Source organism: Triticum aestivum, chromosome 5A (genome assembly GCF_018294505.1).
Source record: "Triticum aestivum cultivar Chinese Spring chromosome 5A, IWGSC CS RefSeq v2.1, whole genome shotgun sequence".
Lineage (NCBI taxonomy): Eukaryota > Viridiplantae > Streptophyta > Magnoliopsida > Poales > Poaceae > Triticum > Triticum aestivum.
This window is the reverse complement of record NC_057806.1, coordinates 365,999,465-366,007,359: the sequence shown is the minus strand read 5'-3', so window position 1 is coordinate 366,007,359 and position 7,895 is coordinate 365,999,465. Positions and strand designations below refer to the sequence as shown.

General features: G+C 42.5%; 1 long non-coding RNA gene across 15 annotated transcripts; it reads left to right on the top strand.

Annotated features, from left to right (window-relative positions):
• The first annotated feature begins 603 nt into the window (after positions 1-603).
• LOC123103400 (uncharacterized) lies at positions 604-5,420 on the top strand. Of its 15 annotated transcripts, none has more exons than XR_006449798.1 (10): positions 607-1,055; positions 1,192-1,248; positions 2,212-2,375; positions 2,508-2,597; positions 2,743-2,882; positions 3,040-3,368; positions 3,483-3,577; positions 4,351-4,423; positions 4,547-4,576; positions 5,073-5,420. It is a non-coding gene; the product is annotated as an uncharacterized lncRNA (long non-coding RNA). The 15 variants fall into 15 exon arrangements; XR_006449796.1 differs by lacking the exon at positions 4,547-4,576 and having other exon boundaries at positions 608-1,055; positions 3,040-3,228; positions 3,326-3,368; XR_006449804.1 differs by lacking the exon at positions 4,547-4,576 and having other exon boundaries at positions 606-1,055; positions 3,040-3,225; positions 3,326-3,577.
• The last annotated feature ends 2,475 nt before the right edge of the window (positions 5,421-7,895 follow it).

The following is a 7,895-nucleotide window of genomic DNA, read 5'->3' as shown; positions in this document are numbered from 1 at the left end:
AGGGCTTCGCCTAAGCACCGCTACAGTATTATCGAGGTGGACTATGGTGGAGGGGGGGCACCGCACATGGTTAAGAGACGATCAACTTGATCAACTTGTGTGTCTAGAGGTGCCCCCCTGCCCCTGTATATAAAGGAGCAAGGGGGGAGGCGGCCGGCCTAGGAGAAGGGCGCGCCGAGGGGGGAGTCCTACTCCCACCGGGAGTAGGACTCCTCCTTTCCTTGTTGGAGTAGGAGTGAAGGAAAGAGGAGGAGAGGGAGAAGGAAAAGGGGGCTGCACCCCTTGTCCAATTCAGACCAGAGGGGGGGGCACAGGCCTCCTTCCTTTTGGCCTATCTCCTCTATTCCTGTATGACCCAATAAGGCCCATATACTCCCCGGCGAATCTCTACTCCTAAGGGAGCAGTTGGTAGTCTCGCTTCCAGGTTTTTTTTAGTCCCACCTTCCACGGTTTATTTTGGTATCTCCTCCCACCTCTAACTAAGCCACCACAAACTGAAAAAACCTGCTCCTGAGTCCCGAACCCGCACCATTCCACGTGCGACCCTCAATAGACGTTCGAAGGAAAACCTGCGACAAAAAAACCTACAACGGTTAACCAGCGATAGAAAAACCGTGCAGCCGCACGTACGAGCGACGAGTCTTTACTCCTAATGGAGCAGCAGATCGGTCTCCGCCGCCAACCAGACCTTCGCACGCCCGATCCAGCCCTACGCCCCCTCCGCGGCCGATCCATCCCTATGTCGCGGCCGATCCATGCCCTATGCCGCCGCCGATGCCTCCTCCTCCACCTCCATTTCCAAGCGACGGCGCTCGCGGCCGTGGTCTTCTCCCCCAGCCACCATGGCTGCAGATCCACTCACGGCCGGTTGTCTAAGCTGCAAGCATGGATGGATGGATCCAGGAAGGTATCCTTCCTCCCTGGGTGGGGCGAGCTACACATCCCATTCGGCCCTCTGTAGCCGGCCATCTCCGCCTCCTCCTCGCCGTTGCCGCTGCCGGGGATCGCGTCTTCACCAAGCGCGAGCTCCGCCCCATCCGACCGACCGCAAAGGGGTGACTTTTCTTCATCCCAAAGCCTCCTGATTTGCTTACTGCACTCTTGCCATTCCGATGGAGACTAACCTCCTCTGGCCGAGCCCCAACTCTGCATCTCTCTCCCAATTACCCTCACCCCGTTAGTTTGCTGCAGGTTGTCCATTGTAAATTTTCAAGGAGATTCAAATGTTCCTCTTCTGGATGATTGAAGGTAATACTTGGTCCAATTTTGCCACAAAAAATAATGTTAGCTTGTCATAGTTACACGTATATGCTTATGAGAATTTTCATGTTTGTTAGATTATAAAAACTGTATTTTCTCCTTTTAGCCAGTGGTTAATTTAGCAGAGCATTAGCATAGTATTGGTCTGATCAGCGAGATGATGATCACGAAATCCCGTTGATAATCAAATCAGCAAAGATAGTAGCAGTTTCCAGTGTAACTTGTTGTGTCCTCAAATCAGCAAAGATAGTAGCAGTTTCCAGTAGACCTTTTCTACTGCAATAGGAGCTTCAGGCAGGGCATTGATGATTTGACGGTGATATTGGTTAACATATTGATTTGTTAATATTTTTTAAGTATAAAAGCTAAATGTAATCTGCACAAGAGCCAAACCTGCAGAAGGTTAGAGTGCGTGCAGCTGTTTCAGAACCTAGGGAAAACTAGCCTAATTGGTCTCTTTAATATTTGGTGAGTCTGTCCATGCACTTTTAGCTCTACTCACCACTAAAGATATCTACAACTTTCATGTTGAACGCATAGTTTAATTCAAACAGTAACATGGTCTAAGTCCGCATACAAGGTTACTGTACACAGAATCACATAAAGATTAACTTTTGGACTGTGAAACTAAATTGGACTGCTACTTTTAAACCGTACATCAAAATAGTGCAAATAGATAGTTTGTAGAAAGCATGGGACGTATCTCTCCTTTTTTTGCGATTGATCTCCACATTATGTTTGGAGTCCAAGTCAAAATTATGCAGTTTTTGATAGAGGATTTGGAAAGACCGAATCTGTATAGTAGGTGGATTACCCAAAACAGTTGACTTCATCCAACCCAACCTCACATCACTGTGTAAAGTTTGTAGCACTTATTTTATATGCAGAGCACTTGTGAACTAGGATTTTGACCAAAAGATTTCAAGTGTTTTATGTGAGCTTGCATTGCAGGGTTACTTGAAGCTAGGGCAATCCAAGTAAGATAGCTTCATCCTCAGGCAACAGGTTTATGTTATCTTATCATGGAGTCATTTTTAAGTTTGTGCCCAACGCCTTCATCCTTAGAATGGCTGCCCAGATGGCAAGCCACCGTACTTAGGCAACTGCCGCGCTAGGTATTCTCGACCACTGCTGCAGTTTTTCATTGTTGTGCTTATTCCATTTGCACCAACCTTGCTATTTAGTAATATGAGTGTCTCTGTTTCTTCTACTACAATGACATGATAAGATTACCTTATCCCTTTCAGCAGGGTGCTCCAACTTTTGATGCTGGCGAAGCTTTTGGAATGATGGCTACATAATTTGTTAGTCTCCGTTGGAAGCTTAATTAAACTGAGGTAAATATGCCAGATTCTTTTGTCAAATAATAACATGACTGTCTATTTTGTTCTTAGGACCAATATCTGTGCCTATCAATGAAATTTTGAGAGTAGTTTTTATTGCCTCTATGTAACCCTGATAGAAGCTTCTCTGAAGATTCAGATGTGTGGCAAAGGATTTCAATTTTCCTATTTACACAAAGGAAACTTGAGGAAGGTTCAGATTTCTCATGCTCGGTGTTGTGCTCTCAAGGTTACATAGACAAGAATGCCTCCTATTTACACAACGGCAACCCGACGAAGGTTCAGATTTCTCATGACTGGTTCAATGGGTATTTCATGCCTGTGCCATCTTAATTATTAGGAAAATGTAGTTTGTTTTATAGCTGATGATGCTCGATGCTTTTTACCTCAGTTTAGTAAATGCTCAGTTTTAGCTCATAAACTACATGGCAAACAGGATGACGGGGCGGGTCGGGAGGCGGGGAAAGCCGTCCATGGCGATCCTGGTGGCGTTGCTAATGGCGTTAGTGGCACTGCCGCTCCTCATGGTGCCCGACACGCTCTCTATGCCAGGCTCCAACGGCGTGGATCGCGGCGCCGCCCTGTCGCTCCCACGCCCGTGCTTCAGCAGATCCGTGTTTGAGTTGTGCATACCTTTAGCCGCCTCCCCTCCAATGTCCACGACTCTGATATACCGTGTTTGTTAGTCTTGACTGGTGTTTGTTCTCCGTATTGTTGTGCAGGAGGCTGGAGAACATCAGGGAGAAAAGGGAGTCGTGGATGGAGGTTCTGTACTTCTGTTGTATCAACATCTTCTCCATGAGTCTTTTGCCCCCACTCTGTTTTTGTTTTGGGCCGAAACGTCATCGTCTTGATTCTTTACGTGGTTCATTGGCTCAGACTTGTCCTACATGGCCGAGCGAGATCGAGGCTAGCCGCCGGTAATGTTCTTCTCCCGTGCAAGTTCCGCACTGCATTGAAGCATCCAACACATGGTGAGACATCTTTTTAGCTTTTAAAAAACGTGCACCATCCTTTCTCATCCAACATATTTTTCACCCCTGATTTGTGACCTCCTAATGAACATGAAGATTCATATGCTAGCTAGAACACAATATATATTTGAAAGCAATATTTTCTGATGTACTATCCGATGAAATTTTATTTTCTGAGACGTTCATTCATAATTTTGACGACCTCTTGATTCATGTCATTAGTAGTTATTTCAACAGAACAAAGATGTTTTTCAGCACTTTTCAGATAGGAAATATCCCTACGGAATATTTTGGACAATATACAACATGTTCTGTGGGCTTGAAGAAAATATATAACATGATATGTCACATACTTTATTGTTAAGTTACAAGAATAGTTGTGGATGCCATCCAATTTTACATAGATTTTTATTTGTTGTGCACTGATATTTTTGTAGTGTGATGATATAAAGAAGGAATGTACATTATAGGGTGTTTGCTACGTGCTACATATATCTTACTCAATAGTAGTTAGTCAGCTTATATTCCAGTAATGAGAAATGGCACAATCATCTCGTGCCATTCGTGGGAGCAGTAGAAGTGACATCTATGCTATGGTCTGAAGTAGAATTGTAGAACACTAATTGTATGCTATGGTCTGAAGTAGAAGACATTAAGGCGGTTCAGCTATCATCCGAGCATTCAAATAGGCAATGTTCTGTCAGCTAGAACGCATCAAGTTTTTGGTTGATGTTCATACTTTTGCGTAATGTTCCTACTTTGGCTGCGCACAGATGTAGCTACGTTACAGGTGGGATATCAGCCAAGTATGTTTCGAGGTGAGACATCCATCAAGTTTGTTTGGAGGTGAGACATCCAGCAAGTTTGTTTGAAGCCTTTGCAGACCTTCTCACAGATGTTTGTTCATATATAAAATTGACTATTCCAAATAGTACACTGATAATTTTGCCGAACGAATCTTATTTGAAGCAAATAAGGGCCTTAGAAGAAAATAAAAAAGTAAGTTCCCCTTGCACCGTTGCACGTATTTAGTAGATTAAATATGTTTTTCCTAAAAAAGATTTTTTTATGAATGTTTGTGTTTGCAAGCACTTGTTTGAAAGCCATTTACACTTACTTTTGGATGTACCTCCTGTTTTTGAAGTGAAGGCCATTTACACTTACTTTTGGGTGTACCTCCTGTTTTGAACCCATTAACTTAGATTCTGTTTTAATTTGTGGATATATATTCCTTCAACCAATTGTTCTTCGATATTCTGATGGTTATAAGAAAAATGTAAGTTCTTGTTTAGGATTTACATTGAGTAAAAGTCAACCTTGCTTAGCGTTTCAATTGAAGAATTTGTAACAAAATGCTCAACAGTAAGGAAAAGTGTGTTTCGTTTGTTGTGTGTATCTACTTTGATTAGCACCTGAAATCTTGTTGAACTGATAAGGTTGTACATTTTCCAAATTGTTTGTCGGAAGGGTAATTTCTTTTATTGCTCATGAACAGAAATTGTGCAGTCCAGCTCCTGCGTGCTGGTCACCGAGCTCCACTGTGTCCAGCTCATCCGACCATGTGCTCCACTGCATCTAGGTCAACCGATCTTGTGGCAGAGCTACACTGACGCAAGAGCAAATAGTTTTACAATTTCTTTGTTGTTCCTTTGTACTGGATAACTGTGCATTTTTAGAGGTGTGAAGATGTAATGCAATAACAGTAACTGGACGTAGGCACATCCGTCTCGATAAGCATTATGGGAACGGACAAAGGCAAGGCATTCCAATGTAAGAAATGGATGAAGGCAAGGTATGTCATTCTAAAAAAAGGCAAGGCATACCAGGATGCTGCATTGCTTAATGTCCAGTTCTCTACGCTTTCCCTATAGCAACCTTTTTTAGATCTTATGCGTTGTGTTTTCCTAACAAAAAAATGTCCATATGGATTCACTAAAACAAGATTATATTATCAGCAATTTTGTTTGCATGTAATTAATTAGTGATAGCCTATGCCTCACACGACTATTTTTTCCAGTTCAGTTGTATCCTTCAATATGGGTGCAATGAAGTGTGGATAGACAAACACATTTCTTTTACTGTGATATCATTGACCTTGTTGATTTATATTTTTCAAAACTGATAGGAATGAAATCCATATGAATCTTGTGATGCCAAAGCTCTAAGTGCTGATGATTTAAATTCCTATTAAAAAATCCTTAAATAGAAAGTGGACCTTATAGCGGAGAATAATGTGTAAGCTACAGGTGGAGTCCGTCTCAAGTGAAGTGAAACTGAAAACATAGACCACATTAGAGTCGAAGATAAGGTGAATGCAATCACAGATCCGCATGAGAGTCAGATAAGATTGGTGAATGCAATCAGAACTGTCAAATGTGTGTTTTCCAATTTTTCATGCCGCATGATCTATGCCCACTTTACTAGAAGAAGAGCCTTCCTACAGGGTGAAGGTGGATAAGGAGCCATTCAACTTAGAGGAAGTGTCTCAGTAAATGTATGTGTTACCAAGGTTGAATTGTCTACTCGCTCTCTTGGAGGTTATGTTCCTTCCCGTCTATTAAGCTGTTAGTATCCTTATCACCGTGTCTGGCTCCACTGAAAAGCTCACACCGCCATGCTTGAAGAACATAAATGGTGGTACATTATTCTGATATATTTTATGTGTCGCCATTGTGGTAGAGCCCGGCATGAAGGGTGGGTCTAGTATATAAGCAGGTGGTACTAGCACTAAGATAGGAAGGTCATTTCCGCCCTTGTCCTTTGTTGATGGCCTGCCAAGGCGGCATCGATTACTAGTTCAATTTGAACACAAGTTAGTGGATTTTATTATAAAAGTGAGGTTTAAGAGTGGGTGATGGTTATTTGGGTTGATATGTTCAGTTATGGCTGTCTGAGCGGAATAATTTCCATACCTTAGAAAATATGGCAAAGTGCATTTAGTTAGAGATGGCATTGCAGCAAATTGCATGAGTGAGCGGTTCATATTTTTTCATTAAGTCATACATTTTTTTGGTTAGGATGAAAGGGTATATGCATTGGGGGGTTGTTTCAAGAGTTAATAATGGACACGGTGGTGTATCAGTTGCAAGCCAATAGCTATATCATATTTTTATTTCATCGTAATACACGACATTCATTTCTGTGTTACAACATGGCAATGGATCAGGAGACGTCGGATCCTCCTTCTTGGCTCGGGGGTGTCATGGACGGCGCATGCCTCGCCCCCCTTGCTGGCGGTGGGATCGGCGTGAGCACGGGAAGGGAGGATTAGGGCAGAGAGTAGGGCGGTTGGTGGTGGACTCTTTATTAGCGGTCCATGGGGAAGTACGGTGCGAAGGAGAGATGTGTCATTGCGATGGTGATGCGGGCGTCATCTGCCTTTAAAGGAGAGTGCTCCAGTGAGAAATGTCCTGCTACAGCAAGAAATCAAGCAGGAAGGGAGGGTCCTGCAGGAAAAGGGAAGGGTGCGTCATGGGGTGGAATTTTTTGTTGGGACTTTGGACCGCCTGTTTAAGATAACATGACAGATAGTGCGGACAACCATATGTCTCCCCCATGGGCTGGATTTGGGGGTGGATGGACTGTCTAGATGGTTGGATTTTGGATAGCCTGTTAGGGGCTTGTTTGATGCTCAAACACGCCCGGATGTAAGAGAAATGAATTTCAACCTTGGAAACGGCCTTAATCGTTTATTTGATTTATTTATATGCACTATAGCTCGTATCATACATAAAGAAGCACTTGAAATAAAGCAAACACGGCTGAACTTAATCATTTGTTTGATTCATTTATACATATTGTAGCCCATACCATACATACAGAAGCACTCGAAATAAAGCAAGCCGATTGGGATTCCGATATATCTGAACAACAACGTTTATATCTGTATGGTATTCCAATGAGCATAGGCGGGTAACAAATTCGGAATACAAACATTTATTTTTGTCATCACTATATATAATATAATATTAATTTTGGAAATTGCGGGGATGTGCCTCGCTATTTTGGTTTTCATTTTATGCTCTGGTGGAACAGTAAAGAACCGGTTAAGCCGCTTTGCGCGATGCGTATTGTCTGTTAAATGTTTGAAGACCTTGGATGTGAAGTACTCATGCTAACTACATTTTTTTGCTTGTGTGGGATGAGTATGAATTGAGGAGCAGTTTGTATTATATTTTCTAAAACATGGTGCGAATGAAGCTAAAGAATCTTTTCCATTGGACGAGAATTTCTTAAGCGCATCAAGTAGTAGATCTTAATAATTTGTAATGGATTTTTAATTGGATCATTGCTCTATATGTATACATCATCAATTTGC